Genomic DNA, 26,391 nt, shown 5'->3' on the forward strand with positions numbered 1-26,391 from the left:
CATATAACGCAAGAAGTACACAGAGTGCATCTTCCATATGGCGCACGCGCGGCGCATGCCCAAAACTCAAACGAGCGTACAGGTCCCGCGCCCTATGCTGCATAGCTTTCGGATTAATACAGCCGCAGTGCAGCTTCACCAGACAGTTCAAGGTTACGAACATTGGAATGCGTTCGCCCGCACGCAGATTGTCGACGCCCAAAACTGGCTCCGCCATTTCCGGAGAACACGAGATTGGAGCGCTTCGTCGTGCACAGGGTGCAGCGCGCGTTCTTTCCTAAACGGGCCTTCTACACAACAGCGAAAGTCCCCGGCCGACGGTGAAGCGTGCAGCCACGCCGCGCGCGTGAGCGTAAATTAGCGTTAGGCCGCAGGATGCTCAGTCCCCTTCGCATTGAACAGTGGAGCACCTTTGTCTTCCACGCGGACGGCCCTTCGCGATGCGCTTTTTGCCCGAACAACGCTCGAGGAAAGCACGGCCGGCACACGGGGTGTGCCTGCGTATTACTCGGCGCTCACATCCAAGGCGACCAGCTGTGCATAACACAGCCACTCAGAAAGAACGCAAGCGAAGCGCGGGGTCGACTGACCACAGCAGTAACAGTAGCGCTGCGCGAACGCTGATAAGTGATCGCAAAACTTCACCATAGTGAATAAAAGTGAGGCAATTGAGTGACGCTCTTCCGTGTGCGTGAGCGAAATTAAGAAACAGCATTCTCAAAGAATCCCAGACTTGTTTATTGCTCCATTTTTATTGCGATAGCGATTATATGGACACTCCAGGCGCATCTCTGCCGTCGCCGTGAGGTCCCGTATAAAGTCCAAGGGCGATAAAGCCGCGCGCCGTATATACATGCTGTATGTGCGAGTGAAAGCTTGCGAGAGTGAGCCGGCGAACGCGGCTCAATCTCGCGTGTGCGAGCGAGGAAGGCGCGCCGGAAGCGCGCCCTCCCCTGTGTCGCGCGCGAGGCACGGTGGTGAGGCGAGAGGGAGGGGGGCGTTCTCCGGCGGCGGCTGCTGCTTACGGCGCGACCGTGCGGGCGCCGTATCTTGAAAGCGATCTGCGACGTGGCCAAAGTGCGCGCCCGCGCGGGCCTAATCTTCAAAGCGATTTGCGATGTTTGCAGAGTGCGCGTAGTGCCAGTAGCTTTGTATACGACGTGCTTTCGACGTCTAGTTCGCGTTGAAGCGAGAGACGCACGAAGGTCACTTCGACCGCTGCTGCTGCCGCGATTCCTCACTCCAGCGTTTTGACAGCGAGTTTCCGCGCTCATTGAGCGAGATGTGTTCATGTTTACCTGCGTGCGCGTGGCACCGTGCTTGCTAATTTAGTTAAAACACGTTGGCGGGCCAGTTGGTTTGAATCCATGAAGAATGTGTAAGCGCGAATGAACGAGGGCGTAGGAACACACACACTGAGACAGCGCTGCCTCTGTGTGTCTGTTTCTTTGTACGTCCTCGTTCAGTTGTGCTTACACATTATTTCGTTGTTAATTTAGTTAGTAAGCGAATGTTTACAAGCTTATACGGCCGATAAAACTGCTACAATTGCTTCGTATAGCTGTCTACTAATTTGCTATCGCAGTCGCTGCTTCGCATTTCGGCAGACATTGCGCCTTCTTTTGAAATTACAGTAAACGAGCGAAATTGATCGTACTGATGTCGTGACGGCATCATTTCAATATTGCAGTAACTAAGTGAAATAATATAATAATAAACGCCTGAAGCACAGCGAATCGAGCACAAAGAAAGCCACGAACAGTAAACGAGACCCCGGTGTAGTAAGAGCTATAGACCATGGCACAAATATAAAGGACAATAACCGCTATGGAAGAGCTCGAGAGTCATATGAGATTGCGATGTGGAGAATATGATACACAAATGAGGGAACACGGGAAAACAAAAGGAGAAAATGGGGTCGTACAATGCACGTGCCTGCTATCTATTGGTTATAACGCAGTGCGCGACACGCGCAAACAAACAACTGACATAATGAGCATGAATTATTCCCTAGTGGAAGCTAAAGAGGCTTGCGTGATCTGCCCGCCTTGTAATGCGGATGACACCTAAACAATCAGTGCTATTTGACAAGGCGGCATCCGTCATGTTGGCCTTCACCTCGATATGCTAAAGTGCGTGCGTGCGTGTGCGTGTGTGTGTATGTACGTGGGTGTGGTGTACGTGTGTGTGTATTTTCTTTTCGGGACTATCCACGTGACTTCGGCGAAGTTGATTTCGATCGCGCAGTTCCAGTCGAATTCAATATCGGAGCTACAGAAGACGTGCGGCGGCTAATCGTAATTCATTTCCTTTTGAAAGGGAGCTCCGACGTGCATGTGTCGAGACAGGACAGGCACGTGCGCTTCAATTCTATTCAGAACCCGTCTTCGACGAACGTCGTTGATTCGTGTTGAATAAAGTTGTCGCTCCAACTGAAACAGAAGGCACAAATGGACCCAGCGTCTGAGCTGAGCCATTTCTTTCTGTTGTCATAGTAACAAAAGCGTCGCTCTGAACAAAGCGATATTTCATATGTGCAACTGCGCAGCTTGAAGGCAAAGTGCGTGTGACGTACGTCAAACGTTTAAGAACTTTATGGCAACGTTTCAACCTTGATTAATTGGCACAGACAAAGAGAATCACTGAAAGAGTCTCCAAGTGAACATTTATTTATGGAAGGAGGCAATAAAAGCCCATATGCGGGACGACGACCTCGAAATCTTTAATTGTTCCCCTCAGCCAAAAACAATAAACGAACGGGCTGTCGCCTGTATCTCCAACAAACAAAGGTTTCGCAAAAAAAAAAAGATCCAACGACAAACGACGCTCTGCCAGACACACTGAGACAAGGTAGAAAAACAGACGAACGAGCCAGACGGAGAAATAACATGGCATCGCTTGAACAGGGGGCGCAACAATGCGCCCGTGCAAGTCTCTCCTATCTCGCCTGCCGCCGCTGCGAAAACCCAATCTAAGACAAGGGAGGCCTGCTGCAACTTTTGTAGAAACCATCTGCCTCTCCCGTCAGGTCAATCTCCCGGAGGGGGTCAGCAGAGGGAAAAGAAGCCTGAGACGGGACGTTGTATGCGGTAAGGGTGGGAGGGAAGGCAGACAATGTGACAGAAGATAAGGAGAGACAGGCGTCTCATCGTCGCGTCCCAAGAAGACAGACACACACACGCACCTAACGCGTGAAGGTGAAGGGCAAGACACGCCGAATGTGTATACGGCCGCCCCGAAACTTCGATCGCAATCGCGCGCGCCACAGAACGTCCCGAGAAAGCAGCGGCATCGGCGGGAAGATCGCCCAGCGCGGCAGAAACGAGCTCGCGATGCGCGCCAAGGCAAGCAGCGCGGCCGCTTCAAAAGCGACGCCGCAAGAACGCCGCCAACACACACGCACACACACGCACATAAGCACCACGACGGGTGTGTGCGCGTGGGACGTATAGAGCGGTGCCATTCCTTTCGCATTAGGAGCGAGGGCGTCGCGGAAGGCAGGAAGACGCCGAATGCGACGCCGCTGCTGCATCCATGGCTTGCACTCCTCTTAAAATTAGACGCCCTTTGGTGCACGCGTAAAGCGCGAGATAAGGGAAAGGGTGCGGGCGTAGAAGGAAGAGAGGTGGGGCGCAGTGTACGCGCGCTCATGAACTTGGCATCCTCCATCTCTCGAAGGTCGGCCCCGATTCGGGCTCCATCACACACACACACACACACACACACACACACACACACACACACACACACACACACACACACACACACACACACACACACACACACACACACACACACACACACACACAGCAAGGATCTTTCTCTTCTAGACACCACGGTGCTAAACTTTCGTGCGCCTTTTGGTGCGCTCCCTCCCCACACCGCGGTCACGCGCCGTCGATCTCCCCGACAGACTGCAGCGGGACTGTCTCCCGACAGCTGTGCGCGGCCCACGGAGAAGACGCATCCGAGCGCACGCTCGCTCGACAAGGGGACACAAACACGCACGTGCGACAGAGACCGCAACAGCGCGCTTATTCATATTGTACGGAAGAAGAAACTAAAAGATGATTGTACGCGCAAGTCTTAGGTTCCAGCCGAACGGAACGGAAGGTGGCGGTGTCTGTGCGGAACTTGAAGCCGGAAACACTCGGAAAAGTGATAACGCAACGCCAAAGAGATGTACTAATTACCAAACTCTAGGAACAAAAAGCACGATGACACAGCCATTCTACAAAGCGGAGTTCGCTGGCGAAAGTCGTGTTACACAGGGAAACAGGGCCCAGCGCTATAACTGCCGTTGGGAGATGAAAGGAGCAGAGCACAAAGGGCGTATTCATAGTGACGTCACGATATATGCGAGAAGTCCAGTTCATGCTCAGTCGTTTCCGCAGCTGCACAACTTTTGTCATAGACGCAAAGAATACCGGATGCTTGCAAGCACAGACCACTTGGGAAGTCCCATCCTTTGCTAAAAACATGCAACGTAACTTTCAACAAGAAAGAGTGACGCAAATCTTCCATCTTACATACTTCAACAAAGATAGAATGACAGAGGTGTTACATTTTACACCTATCTGAACCGCTTTGCTTTAGGAAGCACCATCTTCGTTGATGGCACTTGCGAACGTAACGTGTTATAAAGCTTTTCGGCGTACACTTGACAACTATATAGGGGGAAACTCGTTTAGTGCCGGCACAGTTTCTCGGCACTGGGACAACCAGTATATTTCGCGCACTTTTCCAGCAGTTCGTGCAGTACATGTTGCACCATATACATACTCTCGAACCCCCCCCCCCCCCCCCCGGCTTGCCCTGTGAAGCGTCCCATCTCTTCCATCTCAAACGAGCACTGGCGCGTCTTTTACGGCGCTCCGTACACATGTGAAACGACCGTAAAAACGCATTTCCTTCTGTATAAACCGGGCCTCGATCCAGTCGAGACACTTTTTGAGAGATCGGAGAGGCCGGCTCGTGCAATCTCCGAGCAGCCCAAGGCGCGCGCACTTTATGGAAGGGAGCATTCCGTCGGCCGTTATATATATATACGAGTGGCTCATTTATAAATCAACCAGGACGGAATACTGGAAAAGAGAAAGCCTGCAGTATATATAGGAAGGGGAAGCGACGTTATAGGTCTAAGGAAGGGACACTTTAGAACCACGGTGCCAAAAACGAGACAAAACATTAAACGGAAAAGGAACTCTCGGCTCCACGCGTGATGAGAAAGCTCTGCCTTCTCCGGGTCGCAGACAGCGGATGTCACTGCCGTTGCGTGCGCAAAGCGCGCACACACACACACACACACACACACTACGCCGGCCACTCCGCGGAAGCATCTCTCTTGTTACAACTGTTTCTCCGCTGTCGTTTTTATTTCCCTTTGTTTTCTCATTCGCCTCCCGTTTTCACATTACAGCCTTCGAACACGGCGCGCACAGCGGGTGTGGCAAAGCACCGCGAGGGTCTCGCACGCTGTTCGTCGGCGTCGTATATACGGGCGATAAAAACGGCAGAGTGCCGCCGCAGCAGCAGCGGCAGGCCGTCGCCGATGTTACTTATACATATATACGTTCTTCGGGCGGCGTGCAACCCTGCGCAGCGCAAACGCAACGCCCTGCGCTCTTCGGCGGGTCGTCTATATATGCGCGCAGATGCCGCTGGCCGGAGCGCAAAGAGCGCGGCAAGCCGATCGAGCGCTTGTGCGTACGTGTGTGTGTCCACAGCAGCGACCAATAGCCACCCTGCGTTGGTTGTGAAACTGCACAAGGAAGGGAGTGGGAGGGGATTGGGGGGGGAGGGAGAGGGCCGTGTGGGTGGAGGGGGGGTGGGTGTCGTCGCAGTCCCTAGCAGGCCGGCGGCTGTAAAACGACGTCGTTCGGCGTAAAAACGTTCCCGTTTTAGCTTTTATCCCCCGCGACGCACTGTTAGACGCGTCGCCGCTGACCCGTTACGCGCGCTTCGCTAGCGCGGGATTTCGTTTCTTCGCCGGCATGTATATGGCGAGCTTTTTCGCCTAAGCGGTGCCGTCCGTTCGGTTATGGTTCGAGAAAGATTCGCCTTCCGGAAACGCCGGAGAGGAAAAGCGTCCGGTCGCACTTGCTATTTTCTTTTCTTTCTTTCGCTATGCACGCCTTTTCAGTCGAAAACGTATCGAAAACAAGGATCGTGGAGTGGTTTCTTTGCCGGAATGGCCTTCGAGGACCGTTCTGCGCTTTCTGCCGCCACCAGCCAGCGGCGAGCCTCTTTTACAAAGCGACGCGTCCAATAATGGTCAGCCCTCGAGAAGCGACACGTACAGAGGATGCGCCCGGGTCTCCAACCCAAGATGCGCGCTCGCCTCGCCAGCACAAAGGCGAGCGAGCGCTTGGCGACATCGGTCGGCCGTAACCTCGGTCGGTCGCGCGGGCGCTGGAAAAGATCGTCGTTAAAACATGTCTGACGAAAACTGAGCGCCCCGCGGCGAGTTTCAGATGGCCCAAGGCTCGCAGCTCGTTCGTGCATTGCATGCAGGGTGCCACATCGCGGGCCGAATTCACAAACTTTACCCTCGTAAGTGCTGTAGGCCATTCGGCTGCCGGGCCTTATTTCGCTAATTATACGTACATTAGGCGGCATCTGCTCATACGAATAGTTATATATCTTAAGACTTTTGGGGGGAGGGAGGAGGTGGGATTTACGGTCGCAAATATACGGCGTGATGTACAGGACATTGCTATTCCACAGTTTATGAGCGAGGTGACAACATGCGGTACTTATTCTCGCGGGGCCCTCTAAATACAACACTTCGATAGAGTTGGCAAGAAACTTTCTTTTTCCTCACAAAAAAAAAATACAATTAAAACAGCGAAACTTCTTGTCGGGCCAAGTCCCGCAGCAAAGTTTCGCCCTTCGGCCTGCATGACTCGAACACCGCCTTATTGATTGACTGAGCGAGTGATGAATCAATCAATCAATCAATTATTTAATTCGTGATTAATCAATCAATTGTCATTCATATTTTAAGGCTATTCCGATCATAACGAGATACTCTGTAGGAGAGAGCTCCGCATTGTCCATTCGAGCATCTGTGTCACCGCAGCGTCCACAACACGTCGTCACGCAGGCGTCACGGCGTTTCGACGCAACCACCATGTGGCCGGAAGTCGAACTCTCGACCTCTAGCAGAGGCAGCAGCAGAACGTGGGCACAGCCGCCAAGCCACCGAAGCGGGAGTGCGCTGCACCGGGCTCGCCGGTGCATGTTGACGGGGGTTCGAACAGCGCCTAAGGCGCGCCTCCCGTACAACGTGCATAATATACGCGTATAGGAGGCAACAGTGTGTCTGTTTCGATTCCCATCGTCACCGCAGCGGGCGGACTGACTCAGCGACAACGCAGCAATAAGAAACCATGAGGGGCGACCTCAGTCCATGCGCTCGCACTGTCCTATCGCTTCACGGCACGCCCGCTCGCACACAGCCCGTTTGACGGTGCTGAACGCCAGCGCACAGCAGGGAATCCTCTTCTCGTTTCGGCTCTCCATATAATTCCCCTCGGAGCCATCTTCAAAGCGGCAGCGATGACTGCGAGCTCTGAAAGGGAAAAGGCGATATGGGGACCAAACTAGAAGGGCCGAATGGGGGGGAGAGCAGGGGCACACTCGCCTGCCGGGGCAGTGATCCTTCTTGCCGGTGCAATTCATTTGCGCGCAGAATGAGGGTGGCGGCTCTCCAGACGAGGGGAATTTAATTAACACACCACTTCCGGATTTCGCCGTCGCTCGGACTGCGCCTAATGCAGCGCGGATAAAACGACTCAATCCGCGATGCGCGCAGACGCTCTTCCACGATGCCCAGCGTTCCCTTCCTCCACACTCTATTGCCCTCTTTCCTCTATACGTTTTCGTTGAGCCTTGCTCCCGCAAGGGCTGCGGAAGTTAACGTCAACCTTTCCTTTCCCCTCAAGACCCACTTCTCTGCAAAGCCAGAACTTCAGTGAACAGAACTACGTTCTGTCTATCGCCGGATCTGCACAATTAACTATAGATATCATCTCGCAAACTGCAATTAAATATCTGCACTAATGTCAACTGTCACCCCCGTAAGGTGGGTGGCCGATGGCAGACAACACTTACGAACAAAGAGCTTTGCCAATTCAGCCCCAGGTCCCATGACAACAAAAAAGCACTTACGCTAGTCCAATTAGTGAACAAAGACCATCCAGTGAACGTAACACTATCGCAGGCGACCGACCACTCAGAAAAAGTGTCCTTCATAAGCGTAATTTGCCATTATTGGCCCGCTGCCTTCGCTACAGTAATACGTCCAACATCACGATTGGCTGACATATCCGCTCTTATGGGAACAACAACAGCAGCAGCAACAACAAAAAAAGTCTAGAATACCTCTTTGAATACGGGCCCTGGTTCTTATCAGTTCCGTGTTCACGTGCTTCGACGTGCGACACTGGGAGGCGTGATCAATACAACCTGGCCCGCTCGGCTCCAGCTGCATGTCGCAACAACAACTCCAGAAAAGATAACCCCGTGCTCTACAGCAAAGGTTGGCAGCCAGAGACCTACGTACGTCTCCTCTCAGGCCGGCAAAATGCGTTTGCAGTTGACGGGCGCGCCGCGCAAAAGGGTATCTCGCAAGAAAAAGCGGCGCAGCCATACGTGGGGGTACTCACTCCTGCCCCCCCCCCCCTCCCCACCGATTTGTCCCAGCTCGTGCGCTACAGCGTGCGCCGTGCGGCGAAGACGAAGTTACGAAGAGAGTAGCGGGCTTTCAGCGACGGCAGTGTTGCCGCCGCTGCGCAGGAACGCGCGAGAAGGGGAACAGTGCGTCGGGCTGTATCAGAAAGAGACACGTGAGAGAAAAGGCCCGCGATGTAAGTAACGCTCTAAGAAAAATCCCGCCGCGTCTCCGTTCTCTCGTCGAGATTCAGAGAGAAGAGAGGCAAAAAATGAAGAAAAAAAAACTCTAAACAAAGTCCGAGAAAAAAAAAAGAAAACACGATTTTCCTTTTTCACGCTTCCGCGCAGACCCCGCGCACCAGCGCGGGAGATAGCATAATACAGGAGTGAAAAAGAAAGAATGCGGACGCGTGCGTGCCGGCGGTCTGCGGAGCACCGCTTTTTTTTTTTTTTTTTTCCTTCTTTCGCGAAGAGAGAGAAAGAGAGAGGGGGGAAATTTAATTTAGAGACGTCCTTCGCTGATTTCTAGCCGGCGTTCTTCCCCACCCCACCTCCCCGGCGGCCAAATTCAATTGCTTCGGCGAGCGCGCCGCTGTATACGACCGCCGCCGAAGCCGGTGCGCTTCTTGAGCCGAATGCTGCCGCTTTCGCGGGGGGCTGCGGGAGTGGCGCTCGCACGCCCTGTCCCTGTGCGCCCGAAACAACAAACGCGCAGCGCATCTCGCCTCGGCTACGCCTCGACCATGGTTTTCGGTTGGCCGACGCTCCTCGGGGAAAGGGTCTGCCGCGCGTCTCGTCGACCTCGTCTCACGGGGCGTCCTTTACCAACGACCACCAGTCACGCCAACGCAGCGCGCGCTCCCTTCTTACGCCACTCTTCCAACTCCAAAAGACTTTTTTTCGGCCGTCAGTGCCATACCGACACGGGCCAGTGCAGGCATCCCGACTGTTTATGTCATATTCGAGCGGTCGTCTGAGAGCACTTTGTGGTAGCATTGCAAAGGTTGCGTAAGACTGAACATTAGGTTTGTATACTCGTCAAGTTGCCCTGGTGTAGCTTTTTTCTGCAGCCCCCCCCCCTCCCCCTGTCTGTATTGTAATATGGGAAAATATAACTGAAATTGAAATAAACTAGACTCTACTCTACAGGTATAATCATGCTCCAATGGCGATAATAGGGCAGGGTCGTTGCTACTAGACCGTTGCTTGTGTACGGGTCTAAAACTAGCTGCCGTTCACGGCTTCCATAGCAGTGTCAGAGCAATCTGCAGGGGCCAGTCGAATGTGCCATTATTATTGTACTACACCAGATCGCACAGCTCGCACATACAGTTAATGGAAATTAATGTCAGCTGCACGGTAAACCTTCGGCAAAACATTGCAGGTCACGAGCTTGAAAGTTGTGAGCTTTCTTCGTGCGTGTGCTCCCGGGCACACTAGTCCATGGAGCACGAGAAGAGCGCGCTGCGGAAAGAGCAGCTCCGGCGCTTACGCGGACCACTGCATGCCGTCTCGTAAAATGCCTCTTACTGAGCGTGCGCGGGCAGAGTGTCGCTCGTCCCAAGCTGGAGCGCTCTCTCCATCCTTGTAAAGAAGCACGGTATGGAAGTCACTAAACGGCGCCACCGGACCCCAGCGGGCGCCCTTTTAGCGCTCAAGACACGCGCCGATTGAGCCTGCACAACGGATGGAACATGAATGTACCGTGGACCAAATGTGCGGGTTATAACGATGACATCAGCACGCAATTTCTCCCATCTCACACGTAAGAAAAAGTGAAATAAACAAAGACAATTACATTTCCTAACGTTTCCTCACGCGCAGCCCATGTGCGTATGCCTTTAGCATATATATATATACATAGGCCGGTTTCCACTGTCATAACGGAATCACTTCCCTCATTTACGAATCCCTAAACGTACGCAACGGCAAGCTGGGCACGTAAAGTGAGCGTCGTTACTGAAGCTTTCCGAACGGCGGATGACGCAATAAATTCCGTCCGCTTCGAACAAAAGCGGCGCCAGGAACCCCTCGACGCGTTATATAGCAACCCACTTTGGCTATACGCTGAAATGCGCCCATGCGAAAGTGTTGCAGAACTCTCGAAGGGCATGCAAAGCGCGCGCGGGAGCGCTTCAGAAACGCGTAGTATAACGACGTTTTCAAATCAGCGCGAAGCTTCCCTCGCGAACGAGCCGGCACGCGCCACGGTCGCCACCTGAAAGAAGTTTCCCGGTTTCCCACACTTCGGAAGGCATCGTTCGCGCAATTCTCTCCGCAGTTGTGTAGAGCCGCGAAGAGGCGAGCGGGTGAATAAGTATAAAGGGCAAGAAACAAACAAGTAAAAACGTGAACAAAACTTTCAAGCACACGATACCATGCGCAAGATTTGGCGCCACGAGCCCGCTGCCCCTTCACTGCCGCAACATCCCACATTCTCCCCACAATCTTCGCCACTTTCTCGCTTTTATTCCCTACCTCTCGCTTTTGTATTCCAGTCTTGCAACCGCGGCTTCGCGGTTTTTTTCTCCCGAGCCATTTCCCGTCGCCCGCCACCCGTTCGTAATACTATTCACACCGCGTATATACGCGCGGCGGTATACCCTCGAAACGCGCGTCAGGCAGTGAAACACGCTATACTGCAGGCTCGCGACTTAAGTGAAACCCGCCGTCGATCCGCAAGAGGTAACATTGCGACACACCCCTCACACGACTCCTCCTCGGCTTTCCCCTTCCTTCTAGGGAGCATCCCTTTGGCTCCCGAATCACACGCTCGGCAGAATCCGCGCAGCACAAGTCGCGAGCACATTTTTCTGTACGCTCCCCTTAGCGCGCACTCGGCGCGGACCGCGCTGTTGAGAATGCGAGAGTCACCACGTGTTCCTCCCGCCTTGTTCACTGCATGCGCTCGCGCATTGCGAAAAAAATAAAGAAAGAAAAGGCGAAATAAGGGACGGGCTACCAGCGCTAACTGTCCACGAGCCAAAGGGGCACAAGTTGCAAGACGTTTTCTAGGGTGAAAGAAGAATCTCGCTTCTTGCTTCTCTTGTGCTTTCTCCGAGAAGCTGCAGCCATTTATAGTAAGTGGGCGCAGCTCTGTTCCAGAGAACCTAATGGAGAAGCGCTTCCGGCCTTACATTTACACGTCTATCTCAGTTAAAAGCGTGCAGCGTTGCGTGATGTACATTAGCGTCAGCTAATAGAGGAGTAAGTTTACGAACCCCAGCTCATAGCAGTACCTCGTGATAGTCACTACAGACCATTGCAATGAGATGGCTTCACGGGCAAATGTGGATTCGGTCACTGCTGAACTATCTCAAAGCGGATGGAGGGATCGATCTGTCCCATCAATAACCAAATCAAGAAAGCCAACTTCAGCGTATATCATGAAAGAAATAAAATGCATGGAGCACCTGGCTAGTCGGTGCACACCGTAAAAGGCAGGATAAGTGCGACAAAGAAACGTGAAGCGGTGGCTTACTTCGCAGTGGTTCATTCACCGCCACGCAAGAAGCCATGGCCAAGTTGAGGCACGTGAAAACATTCGCAGGGCAATAAGACACGAGGGATTACAATAAAAGAGACCTTAAGATACATTACTGTATATATGCTCTTATCCTTGCTGCTCTGCATGTGTTCCTAGTTCTCGGTACAATTATTAACCATCCCTACCTTCCCTACCTCCCCCCATTCTTTTTTTTGAGGTGGGGGGAGAAGCAGCTTTCCAACTCCAAGCAGTCTGAGCAGCCTGCGTCAGCAGAGCTGGACACTCGCGCAGCCAGTCTTTTTCTGTCGTGCATCGTGTCCTACTCCGTCAGGCACCAGACGATCGCAGGCGGACGCCGCGTCACCCGGCCATTTTCGGGCTCGACACAACGCCCCACAGCATCGCGAGCAGTCGCGTGTTCATCGGTAGCCTTCACAGTGTTGCACGGTATTGTTAAGACACGAGCAGAAAGCAGTAAAGGGGGCAGCACTGGCGCTTCCACCCGGTGCCATATTCACGCGCCAGTCGAGCGCCGAAATGAGAGGCCGCCGAACGGACGATTGAACCGGGAACGCAGAGAACCGCCATGTTTCCATCCCGCACTACGCACCACTCTCTGTCGCCATCCCTGCACCATCTCAGGATTTTCTTCTTCTTCTTTTTTTTTTTTTTTTGCCTTCTAGACTTCAGTTAAGACTTCCATCTCACCGCGGCAGCGCGAGACAAGAGCAGTGCAAGCAGGCTCTCTTGGGTGTTGCAAGCTCGACAAAGATTTATTCAGGTTCCCCTTTGAGGCTTGCTGCAGTTCTCCTCTACCATTGGTGTAAGAAAGTTATGATGCAAGACGGCGGGCGAAGTAGGAAAAAAAAAACGACAACGAAGTCAGCTCGAGCGTGAAACCACCTCTTATCTGTTCTGCTAGAATGGAGACTGTCTTAAGTGCACTATACAGCGACGAAAAAAAAAAGAAAGAAAGGAGGCATTCAGCGGAGATAGCTAAGGGGATGGAAACACAGGCGGCCGAGGGCGACGGATGTCAACGGAAGAACTGGGTCCGTTTTGCAAGGACCCGAGTTAACTTAAACAAACCAAGAAAGGCTGGGGATTCAAGCGCCCGCAGGACGCGTCGTTGCGTGGGAGTGATAAGGGTGCCGTCAACTGGACGACACGAAGAGAAGGGTTCCGCCGGGTGCGATACATATATATATATATATATATAAAGTTGCACACAATTGAATCCGCAAGTTTCTCTAACTTTATTTTCTTTCTTTCAGCAATAAGAAACATTAGAAACTTTCATATAAACCAACAAAAGGGTGAGGCAGTAAGAGTGATAGTATAAGAGGAAGAAAAAAAGGAGAGAGAGATAGAGAGAGAGAGAGAGAGAGCACTATACTGCGCCCCATACGAACAACGTATGGGCCCGCCAAAAGCAGAGGGTCGGACTAGCAGAAACAGAAGAGATTTGAGTAAGAGAAAGAAAAAAAAAGACGGGAATAAATGAGTAAAAGAAGGCCATCCCCCTCGGGCGCTTCCTATCTTGACTCCTTTGAGCCGGAGTCATGGCAGCGAATCTCGAATGCTCAAGGGCTGTTTACATAAGTAGGAGAGGGAAGACGAGTCCCTCGAGTGAGAAAGAAAAAAGAACTCGGGACTCTGCGGTGGCTGGAAGGATACTATGTGTACAAGGACGACGACGATTTCACGATGGGTCTGAGCCACCCAGCGGGGACTCTTAACAAGTCTCTGGACGAGAAGAAAGAGAACGAGGAGGAGGAGCTTGTACTCGGGGGTTCTTTTTCGCCGGTTCTGGTGCACTTCTCGAGACGCTGTTGCGTCATGCATGCGCGAGAAAGGCCGGCAGACGCTGATGCTGCAGGAAAAGGAATGAGCGGTGCAACAGGGAGTGACAGTGTGTAAGCAGCCTTGGGGTTGGGCCTAGGAGGCTAATACGTCTTCTCCGTGATGTTCAAAGTGGTGGGTCGGGCGAGTCGGTTCGTACACCAACACGATTTCGCAAGGAACGGAACGAAACGTAAAGAAGGGAATGTCTAAACCAGCTTCCTGTGGAAATCAGTGCCCTTTACGCAACTATAGACGATCCATTAAGGTGCGTTTCACCATCAACGGTGCCTGCAATGTTCGTGATTTTGGTTTAAATGAAGGTTTATTCTCTCTCTTTCTTGATTATTTTTTACAGTCGCTCCAGCTCTTCTTCTTCTTCATTGTTTTCCTCTCTCTCGAGGCACTCATTGCTAAGTATACAGTCTTATACCTTTACGAGGACCTCGGTGCGTACGTTCTCGACCTTATCCGTCGCCACAAGAAATCGAGAATCGCAAGCGAGCAGAGACCAACGATTTACAGAGCCGTAGCTAAACGTTGAAATCTCCACTCTCCTCGCGAATCGACATTAGCAGAGGCTTCCCGCCTGAACTATCAGGCTATCTCCAGAACTGCAAGGCTAGGGTGAATTAAGCAAATGCATCTGGTGATATGTCTTCCCACCACCGGAGCATTTGCTCTGACCAAAGTGCCCAGACGTAAGGGCCACCCTCGCCCGAGTCCACCTGTGAGGCAACGTATAAGGAAGAGGAAATATGGCTTTCCAGCGCTTACGGTACAAGTTCTTGTGACGTCACGTAGTCGAGAGTACTAGATAATCGTTGAGGATAAACTTAATTACCACGTCCCGCTCGAGAAAGCAATTAGGGAGTTGAGATAGTTACGTATTTCTCAGATTCCTATATCGTTAAACAAATCAACGTTATTCTTTTTCAGAGAATCGAAATTCAATACATGAATAAAGCAATATAAAAATAAAGTTACGAAAGAGTTATATTTACGTTCTCAGTTAACTTTAGCTAAAATTTGCTATTGTTTCACCTCAGATTTTTTTGTCCTTTTTGATTTGATCCTTATATTTAGGGATAATTATCAGCACTTTTTCTTGCAGTGTACTATGTGAAGCTTGAGAAACCATACTGTAGTAGAGTAACTTGAATCGCTTATCCGCACGTTTTGTTTCTGCTGTTTTTCTAGTGTTCCTTTGAGATGCACTTATATGTTGTCACTGCTCACTGTTTGCCAATACCTCTCGCAGAATAATGGTTGTTTTAACTGTGTCTGCTACTGCGTCCCTCTGATGCTGCGTCCTTCTGAGGGTGGCGTGGCACTGTGAGCCACTACCCTTTCTTTTACCATGCCACCTGAGACAATTTGTTGTAAGTTTTTAAAAAGTTTCTTAAATAAAGTAATGGATTATGAATGAACGAACAACGTCCTTTCAAAACTTTGCCGCATTTTATCCCCACCACAAAGAACTGCTTGACGCGGGAAACGGAGTTACACAGAGGAAGGCAAATGAACGGCATTTTGCAATCATGCATGTCGAAGGCAAAAAATGCCTGCTTACTGCCCTGCTCTACTTACAGCTCGTAACACGTTCAGGTCAAACGCGAGTCGTCGGTCTCATGAAATGGAAAACAGTCATCCACCCGAAAGCATACAATGGTGCTACAAAGGAAATCTATACGGACTCCTCTGAAGGAGGAATACTTATGACTGCCCCATCGAAAAAGAAAACCGCTATTTCCCAAATCCAATAAGCGCCTACAAACACATGGGAGATCCATACAAAAATCTGTATGTTCCCGTATATTACATGAGGCGCATGTCAAGCCCGTATACGTGAACAAAGCCCGTATGAAGATACAAAGTCGTTTTTTTTTTTAAATGAGATTTTCATATGTTCATATATTGTATATGTGAATTACGGTGCATATGCTTTTATTTTTATTTTCCCGTTCCTTTACAATAGGGTGTCACACATCCTATATGAAAACATGCGGGTTGTTATAGAGGATCACCATATGATATTATTGAACATCGGCATATCCATATCGGCATACGAGTTTCCTCGACAAGGTGAGGAACGTTCCACTTTCCGAATTTCCACAGGACTTACGTATTTTCTCGCACAATCTGTAAGTCCTTTACGAGCAGTATAACAGAGAATTCGCTCATACGCGCTGAAAATATCTTCTTTCTTTTTTTTTTCCCCCGCACGAAGGTTGCGCACATACCGAAGAGTCGACGGCAGCCGTGTATCGAGGCGCTTCATTGCATTCGGCAGGCCGCTCGCCTCCGCCGCGGAAGGCGGCGACGCACGTACATAACACGCTTCCAGAAGCATAGGCGGACGCCGCTTACCTGCAAAGAATAGAAAAGAAACGTTCGTTTCAGAGAGACGATCAAGTAGCACCTGCAGTGTGCACTATAGTATTTATTTATTTATTTATTTATTTATTTATTTAGCCACAATCTTCAGCCATGGATTGGCAAAACAAAGCATTCAGCAAAATAGCAGTGCAATGCAGGGCAACGCAAGAAAAGACCTCTGCCCCATCTCCGCGTGCGGAGATGGTTCGGTCCTCACCTGCGGCAAGTTATGTTAGCGACCGTTTTTATTTACCTTAACCTCGTCATTTATACTTTCCTATAAACATAACAACTAACTTTTCGTATCTTTCATGTGGCTTAATTGTCTATCATTTCGCATGACTGAAGCAATCGAGGGGCATTCACTCTGCGTTTATTAAAGGTGCTTTATAGTCGCGCAAAGCGATTCTTTCACTTCAAGGAGTTTATTCTGCCGAAATCAAAAGGGCATCATCATCATCATCATCATCATCATTACTGATTTTTTTACGCCGACTGCAGGACGAAGACAACTTCCAGCAATACCAGATTTACCTTTGTACTGAGTCACCCGACTCCATATGGCCTGCGGCTGCAAATTTCTACCATTCCGCCACACGACTTCGTTCTCTGCCGCCCACGACTGCGATTCCCTCGTGCTGGCTCCCATTCGGGAACTCAAACGTCTTATCTGCACCACGTGTCATGTAATGACATGCCCCGCTTCATTGCTTCCTCTTGGTATCAACCACATATTATCGGCTACTCCCGTTTTAATAAATCTATAATCAACACCACTGTCTACCTGTCTCTTAGCATTACGACGATCATTTTTCTTTCGCTCCTTCGCTCGCTGCGTGGTCCACATAAGCAAACGGACGTACGCTCGCACGATTCTCGATATCGAAACACAGGCTGGAATGCGCAACCCAGTGCGGGGGGGCACGGCTTCACAAGACGGAGCGGCTGCAACCTCTCTATACGACAGCGATTCATCGCGTATGTACGCCGCTCTATCACATAGTCATCGACGCGCGCCGTTATCAACGGAGGGCGGGCAGTCATGAATACGACTGGTACACACGTTGCTCGCGCTCCTTCGTCGGGGCTCGCGCCACTGCCTCGCACAATGGTCTTTCTTGGTGGGCGTGTCCCCCTCCTCATATTTTTACCGCTGGGAACAGCGGCGCATCTACGACGCGAGACGCGCATCTAAAACGCCACGCTTCGCAACCGAGACCGCCGCTAGCTGCCCGTGTATACGAGGCACATGCACACAGCCGACGAAGCCCCCGATGCGCCGCGTCCTTCGTCCAATAGTGCATACATGTGTATACGACGGGAACAGTGCGCGCCGCGCACACAAGAGGCTCACATGCAGTCAGTCAGCGGCGGTGATCGTATCGGAGGCGGAGCTCGCCGTTGTCTCGAGCGCGCGCATGCAATAGGCCGAGAACTGGTTCACCGCGTATGCAAGCGCTGTAATTACAGGCGCGCGTATATACGTGCACGTATACACCTTCCGTCTCGCGAGCGCCTTGTATAGTGCGCCCGTGTGCGGTGCGCAACTGCGATAGAGCACCACGGAGGAAGTCGCGAGGCGCGCGCGTAGAGCCCCCACAGTGAAGGCATAACTACGTGCACACATACTTCAACGGGAACGAGCGCGCTCGGCTTATAAGCTCGATGTGTATCACGCTCGAGAGAGGCTGTCTTTTCATACCATGCGTTCATCCGGGTCCCGATCGCCACGGTGGCTCACAGTCGTCTCATTAAAAGAAGCTCGCACACGAATCCGAGTCGTACAGTGTATATCTATACGAACCCCGGCGCGCTGTAGTGAGCGACGTTTGTAACACTAGAAAACTTCAGAACTCAACATGTGGCACAAACAAAGCGCCGCTTACAGCGGCCACGACCAAGCTTTCCGCCAGAAGCGAAGAAGCGAAGCTGAACTTCTCTTACGCCTGGTTACTTAACTTCAATGCTTAGCTTCAATGAGCGAACTTAGACGTAACGGTACGCTGTAAGTGTCCCCTCCATCAACAAGATGAAACGATTGTCAGCAGTGTCACGCACCCGTATACCGGTGAGCGTGGCCCTAGAAAGTGCAGCAGAAGCTTGATGTGGGCGAGTTGGTTTAACATACTTGTCGGTTTAACATAAAGACCGTCCGTCGTACATGTTCTACTCTTAGTCCGCGTCTTTGTAGCGCTCATTTCTTTTCCCTATAAAGTGATCTGTTTCCTCGCGATCGCGCCTTTTCACAGCGAGACCCCAAGTATTTGTAACACGCTTCGCAAGGCCGATCCAAATAGGTCGCGAAGCTTCGGGCGAAAAGCGGTTCAGTACAAACTGTTACCGACATCAGCAAGGGTGGTTATGCAAGCAGCGATTGAAGCGCGAGAATGTTTGGAGGAAACAAACATTGGGAAAGAAAAAGAGCGTTTTTTTTTTTTTTACTTCAAGCGAGACACAGTTAGATTCATTAAACGAAAATAAAATTCGTGGTCAATCTTATATATTAGCGACGAGTTAAGAAAATACAAGATTATTTAATTTTATTATTATCAATAAATACATTTCTTTTCACCGCCCATCGTTACAGGGGGCGTTGACGCCGCTATCACTAGCAATGCAATGCATCTCTTGAAATGTGCAGAAAGGCGCGCTCGTAAAGGTCACCTGTTGAAATACGCCCCTCTCACACGTGGTGCTTTTTTACTTGTCGAAGTTTGTCTGAATTTGGTGACGCGGGTGGCTTCATCGCTTCTTAACCTGTTCAGTCAAAAGTAGTGAGTTACGAACGCCAGATAATTGTGTAGTTGTCTTCGTGCAACTGCGCTGACCGACGAGCTTGGCATCCGACGATAGGACCCTATACGAACCTACACTCCACCCAAACACCAGCACTCTACCAGCACTCTACACCCAAAGCTTTCGTCGGCCTCCAAACAAAGTATGTTCTGTGCAGGGGTGCGATTTCGACAACCGTACGGCTGGCTTTTTCCTGCATCGCTTTCCTCGCTGAAAGCTTGAAACGCCCGTCAAGTCGAATGGCGGGGCATTTTAATATACAGCTCTAAAGGCAGGCCAACAAAACAAATTTCGCGCCTTGGAAAATAAAATGACGTCACTCCTGTTTTTAACGCTTACGGCGTCACAATTTTTCTTGCGCAGGAAGTGTTCCCTCCACATACAGATGGCGCTAAGCCCCACGAACCGCGGATGAACCGCCATGTTTTGAACGTATGGGCTCCTATGGAAGCTTCGCTACCAGGTATATTTACCTTGCGCTTCGTGGGGCAGAAAGCGAGTCTGCTGGTCTTCAATGTCAGCGCCGCTCGCCACTCGTTCGCAGCGATCTACTATGAGCAGACAGTCAAGGTTGGCCGCTCAACGAGCAAATCAACGTTTTAAAGGACGACGCGACGTCGGCAGAGACTTCGCCACCACCCTGCGAGACGAATGTCTTGCTCGCAAAACACTTGTCGAACGAGGGGGTGGACGTACCTACATATCAAGAGGCCGCTGGCGAATACTGATAAGGCTCGCGGGAATCCCCGTTCAACGCGGAGGAAAGAAGCTATAGGAGCAAGCACGAACAGCAGCATACAAAATCACAGTCGAGATAACAGGCACAAAATGCGTGAAGCGCGATGAAGATACAAAATGGGGGAGGCATGCGCGTCGACCCTGAACAACAGCTGCGAGCGGGCGCTCGCAGTGTGACGGAACGAACGGCACAGCGCAAATGTCATCGCGGTGGGGCCACTTGCATCAGTCGTTCTTCAAGGAACGACACGATCGGTTGCCCGGGTAGCTCAGTCGGTAGAGCGTTAGGCTTTTAACCTAACGGTCCAGGGTTCGAGCCCCTGCTCGGGCGAGCATGTTTTTTTTGTTCCCCTAATTTTTTTTTTAACTTCGCCTAATGACTATTACAATGACGAAGCGGAGTAGCAATTGCAATGCCGGTTAATGCTATTGTTCACCCGTGTATTATTATTTTTTTCACTTTAAATTCACAGCGACTGAAACATTAAACGCTCGTTTCGAGTACGGTGCGTCTCGTGCGTGTGCTGCTTCAGTTTCATGTTTGCGGCAATACATAATCATACGTTGTGAATGCTCACAGGTAAGTAGCATACATCGATGCGAAGCGAAATCGCTAACACGCGACCCGGCAACAAAATAACCAGACGGCATTCTGACTACGTGCGAATGTCCCACTTTACTTGCGGATAATGTTTGTACCAAGAAGTTGTACAGTGACATGCCGCATCATTATTAATATAATGCCCTCACCCCATTACTCGCTGTACACTTTTGGGGCTTGTTTCTTAGAACACGGAAGTGACAACCCTTGGCAAAGCGTACACTCTAAGAACAAGTACACACCCTTTGGGGCGTATCTGGACCGTCAGACAGCAATAACCGTGCATCTATGTTGGGTGAACTTCCTTTCTTTAACGCAGCGCACCCGGTATGACACAGCATTCTTGACAGGAAGGATATAGCGGGCGAAAAGTTTTCAAGAAAACGGAAACGCAAGCGAGATGAATATTACTGTGCTGGGACGAAAATAGGGCCCCAAAATTGTGTAATCTGTTTTTAAAGCGTATACACAGGGTATTTCGGTGAGCACTTTCCTTTTCTTTTTTTTCAATTGCCTGTGACAGGTAGCACAATTTTAGTCCATGAGCTAGTCTACTCGGAAAGGAAGACATTACTTGCATAAATAATTAAAATGCAGAATTGACTAATTAACAATGATTCCATAATTACGTTTTAACTAATTACCTTGTGGCAGATATTTCCATTTACAATTTCTAGCGAGTGAGACCGCAAGGCACATCCACTTGAAAAGAATTGTGTGGGTGACACCGCTTACGAACTATGCGCCGTCAAACTTGCGGTAAAAATGCACTGTCGTTCCACTTACTTTCTTAACAAAACGTCGGTTACGCATTGAAGCACAAAAGTAACTGGAACGACATTATCCGCGAAGGTCGGGAATCGAACGTCTCTAAACCGGTGTCATCCTGAGTATTCGCTCCGAGTGGATCTGTCGCCTTGCGAACGCCCCTGCTAGAATTTGTAAATACCAATATGTGCTATAAGGCAATTAAAAAAACCTAAGTAGTGTTTTTGCTAATTAGTCGTTTATTCATTTCAATCTTTTGCGCAAGAAATGTCCACTTCTTCGAGTAAGCCAGCTCGTTGACTATAATTGTGCTACCAGCCACAGACAACTCTTTAAAAAAAAGTTTTGAAAGTGTTCGCTGAAAACACCCGGAATATTGCAATCTTCATTTGCCAGTGCAAGCTTGTTTAGCAATAAGGGATACCTTAAATGAATAAATTCTGGGATCTTTACACGCCAGAGCCACGATCTGATTATGTATATCACGCCGTAGTAGGGGAGGAGGTTTCCACATTAATTTTTGACCACCTGGATTACTTTAACGTGCACCCAATGCACGGTACACGAGCGTTCTTGGATTTCACCTCCATCGAAATGCGGCAGCCGCGGTCGGATAGCGAACCCGCGACCTTGTGCTTAGCCGCGCAACACCATATACACAAAGCCGCCACGCGGGTAAAATTTGAGCTAGGACTATATACTAGGGTTCACGATGGATAAAACAGCGCAATTAACGGAACATGACCCGCCGTGGTTGCTCAGTGGTTATGGTGTTGGGCTGCTGGGTTGCTGGGCTGTTGGGTCGCGGGATCGAATCTCGGCCACGGCGGCCGCATTTCGATGGGGGCAAAATGCGAAAACACCCGTGTACTTAGATTTAGGTGCACGTTAAAGAACCCCAGGTGGTCGAAATTTCCGGAGTCCTCCACTATGGCGTGCCTCATATTCAGAAAGTGGTTTTGGCACCTAAAACCCCATAAAAAGAACAACAAAATGGAACATGGAAAAGGACAACAAGGCGTACCTTGTTCAATCTTCTGATCTCTCTCTCTGCAATGTTTTTCTAATACAAATGTTGGTTCCCTACTGGCAAGCTTTCTTTGCATACTTTTTCCAAAGGAAAACAAAAAGAACGTAAAAGCAAATTAGCAGATAATAATAAAAAAAGAATAAGAGAAAGGGGATCTAAGAGTGTTGCTCTAAACCCAACACGAGGCAGTCCCTACAGAAAGCGTCAACACTGGCGGGTGTCGCATAACTCGGGTCGAAAAAGGGGGCAGGACCGTCGGCACCGACGTTGCTCCGCTTAAAAGCGATTCCTGGTGCTGTCACACGCTGAGACTGGTCTCTAAATAAGGCGGCCAGTGGAAGAAGAGGCGACGACGCCGAGCACTCGCGCCTCCTTCACCCTCGATTGACTGCCTGCTTCGAGTCCAAATATGGCGCTGCCCGAAAGGGGTGTACACGTACACACACACACCACCACGAAGACGAGCAAACACACACGCAGAGATCCAAAGGCAAAGTTACGAGAAACGATCAGAAAAATAAAAAGCCAAGAAAAGACAGATGACTTCCGGCCGCGCTCGAAAGGAGCCACCACGAACAAACAAGGTGCGTGCGGAAAAAAAAAAAAGGCAGAACGCCTCAGAGGATGCCGACACACACACACACACACACACACACACACACACACACACACACACACACACACACACACACACACACACACACACGCACGCACGCACGCACGCACACTCACGCGCGTCTCCGTTCAACGGAGCGCGTGTATTTTCCGCCTCACCACACGCACGTACCGGGATGCCAGCGGCGCGTGAGCACACACGTAACGCGAGCGAATCTCCCTGATCATGCGCGCGCACAAACACACGCGCGCACGTGGCGCGTGCGACTGACTGTGAACGACGACGTCGACGAAAAAAAAAAAACCGCGACGACAACGGCTCGCTCCTCATCCGGGCCTTCCGCGATCGCGCACAGCGCCACACAAACAACGCACCAGTCCCTTTCCTTACTTCACGGACCAGGTTCGATGGCACCGCCGCCGAGAGCGCACCCGAGGAAGCGGAAGTCGGCTTCGCCGCACGACCGCGGGCACAGGAGTCGCACTTTGTGCGACTGTGTGTAAGTTTCAGTTTGCGCACAGAGCCGTTGTTGTGCGAGCGAGCGCTCGCTCGCGCACGCAAAACGCGAGCTGAGCATGCAACTGCGGGGGCCTTTAAAAAAAATTGCGGGGGGTGGAAGGCAGGTCGTGACAGACAGCCACGCTCGCAACCTGCGTGCGGCGCAACGCATGATCGGAGACACAGCGCTCGCCCCTTGTGCTCGGCCGCACGAACTGACGTCGCGTCTAGGAACGCTAGCGTTTGCGTGATTACGTACACTATAAACCTCGCATGTACACGACACGCAGGTCACGAGCCTATAGGGAGAACAGCGGCGGCGACATTTTTACGGCCGCGCGACAGGCGCGCGGTAAGCGCGTGGCATCGTGTGACAGAGCACCCCCCCCCCCTTTCCATCTCCCAGCCAACAGTGCAGTTTCTAAAAGTTGACTGCCCGTAGCGACAAAGCGACGGCTGCGGTGGGCTGGTCTTGTGAATTTAAGGATGCACCAAACTAGTCGCACGCCCTACAGTTTTCCAAAATGTGCAGTCATGCTTGTTACAGAGAACGTGCGGTCGGTGAACAATTGACTGTATCGCGAGCACTTGCGGCTCGTCGTTACGTGCATAGAATGCCTGTCGCTAAATTCATCGGGCTGAAACCCTCGCGGCTATAGCTCTGCCGTATTGCCGTATACGGCACTGTTGTTGCTCTCGGTGCTGGGGTGGTTTCAGAGAACAGGCACTTCCACGCACCAGCAACCGCTACACTGACAAACCGGGAGAGAACCACTATACCGTCATTAGGCAACACGTGTCCATCAAGAGATCAAGAGAGTTGTCGCCCGAGAACGCTTACAATGGGTAGTGCGTTGGCTTAGTTTCTTGAGAAAGTCGTTTGCAGAAACGGAAAGATAGCTCTAACAAAAGAAGACTAAATGCTAGAAAGCACCAACACCGCAAGCGAAGTTCTGCAAGCAGGCTTCCCCATACACCTCGATCGGCCCAGCGGAGTTGGTGGACTTTACGCTCTATCCTTCGGTAGCGCTGCGTACCCAGTGTCAGAATCGACGAAGGGAGTGCGTCTAAAACGGTGCGAACCTGTCTATGCGATCAGCTGTGATTTTTTTCTCTGGCCTGAGGCGCGAGGTTCGCCACCTTGATTGACTGTCTCATACAAGACGTGCAGAGAAGCGCACTTGCGAAATTTTACGTCATTTCGTTAAAAAATTTTAAATAAAACATACGTACAGGCTGAGAAGATAGGAAGAAAACTCCGCGCTGATGACTGGCGAAAGAATATTTAGGGAATGATAATAACACTCCAGAAAAGCTAATCCGAAACTACGCAAAAAGCGCATATGTCATTAAATTTCCGAAATCAAGAGAAAACGTGGCGCTGTCCAAAGGCCTTCCCGATGAAGCAGTGGGCATTTGTCGTTCCATAGCCGCTATACAGTTAGCTCCTGCCTTCAAATATGGGCGCATCCAGGGTTGCTGGCTGATAGTAGGAATACGGCGCGCGGGTTTCGTAATTGCGAGAGGCCACCATCAAAAATGCATACCTCCGCGCGAAGCATCACCTTAAAACACCTAAGCTATGACGAAAAGCTTGTTTGAAGTGAACATAGCCAGGCCACGCTGTTTATCAGGGCGGTAACTCAGTGCTGAAAAAAAAAAAAGAAACTACATGCCTTCGATCCAGTCTACTTTACAGCGCCTCTCATAAAATATGTGCAGCGCATATTGTGTACGCCGGGAGGTTTAGATGACACGACATGCATGAGTGCATGCATCTACAGACGGTTGCACAATGGTTCGACACAGGAGCTAATGCCATTTCATCGATATTCATGAGCGACCTAACGCTAATGCGCGCGCCCGCCGGCAAATACGGTAAATAGACCGTGTGGTCTGATCTAATTATGTCGGATGGTGCTTTTCGCCTACTCGTAGCACGTTTAACCATTCTCACAGGCACATTCGGAGGGCGTTCGCGACGTGTGTTTTTAAAGTGTCGTCCACCCTGCTCATACTTTTCCCCGCCCGCAATAGAACGTTTCGACATTTAGTTGTGAAAAGTTCTCGCGTCAAAGGTAGACTGAGTGCCTAGACAGGAACAAAGGAAGTTTACGCGCAGCTGGAGTTTGTAGATATTGCTTTGGCGGTAGCCGGCGCATCAGGTACTGCGCATGCAGAAGCTGTCATACGAGGCAAAAACAAGGCTTCAGAACCTGCTGACACTGTATTGCGCCTTCATTATGAATGCAAATATCCAAAGAGGGAGAGAGAGCGAGGGATAAATTTATTTTGAGAAGTACATAGACGTCGGTCGGTCTAAGTTATAGCTTGCTCTGACCAGCTACTCTACACTGCAAACGAAAAGTAGAGATAAGTAGTGACGACGAAGAGAAGGAACTGCGTATACACACAGCTCCAACGTTGCGGCTACTCCAAAACTCACGCGTGTAGTCGAGTGGCTTGTAAAAAAGGCTAGAACTGCTATTACAATGCCGGTCGCTTCACTTCTATCTGGTCAAGGACGTAGACGCCGTAATATGCGCGTAATACGTCAAAGCCGTCTAAATAACTGCGCAGCGTCGGCAACACTGTGGTGTATACTCTAAACGCAAAGGGCGCTCGCGCTGTCTCGGTACGCGCCCGTAGAACACTGCCGCCTGCGCCGAGCGAAGCACGCGGCGGCAACTTCCAACGAGGAGAGCGAGATGCGACCACGGATATGACGACTCCGCGTCGAGCGGGCGGGAGTGGAAGAGGCCCGCGCGCTTGGACGCCTCCCCGCGGAAGACGCGCCTCCGTCGCTCGCACATCCGGTGGTGGCCCGCTCAGCGCGCGACAAGCGGCACCGCACACGCGAGTCTGGAGAGGAGCCAAAGGAGACGCCGCCGCTTAATTAGGAAAAAAAGGGGCGCAAGCTAAGCGCACGCGCGCGCGCTCGGCTTGCACGCAGTGAAAGG

At 51.0% G+C, this 26,391-nt stretch overlaps 1 protein-coding gene, 1 long non-coding RNA gene and 1 other non-coding gene across 7 annotated transcripts in view; 2 read left to right on the forward strand and 1 right to left on the reverse strand.

Moving 5' to 3' along the window:
* Positions 1–17,058, forward strand: part of LOC142581944 (uncharacterized) — a 35,565-nt gene extending 18,507 nt beyond the window's left edge. The window contains exons 2-3 of the long non-coding RNA XR_012828329.1: positions 15,984–16,090; positions 16,886–17,058. This is a non-coding gene — a long non-coding RNA (uncharacterized LOC142581944). The remainder of the gene's footprint in view (positions 1–15,983; positions 16,091–16,885) is intronic.
* The window catches only part of fra (neogenin protein frazzled), a 305,588-nt gene that overhangs the window by 242,331 nt on the left and 36,866 nt on the right, over positions 1–26,391 (reverse strand). The gene's annotated exons all lie outside the window — the stretch shown is intronic.
* On the forward strand, positions 20,177–20,249 carry TRNAK-UUU (transfer RNA lysine (anticodon UUU)). The gene has a single exon. It is a non-coding gene; the product is annotated as a tRNA-Lys (tRNA).

This window comes from Dermacentor variabilis, chromosome 5, assembly GCF_050947875.1.
Source record: "Dermacentor variabilis isolate Ectoservices chromosome 5, ASM5094787v1, whole genome shotgun sequence".
In the NCBI taxonomy this organism is placed as follows: domain Eukaryota; kingdom Metazoa; phylum Arthropoda; class Arachnida; order Ixodida; family Ixodidae; genus Dermacentor; species Dermacentor variabilis.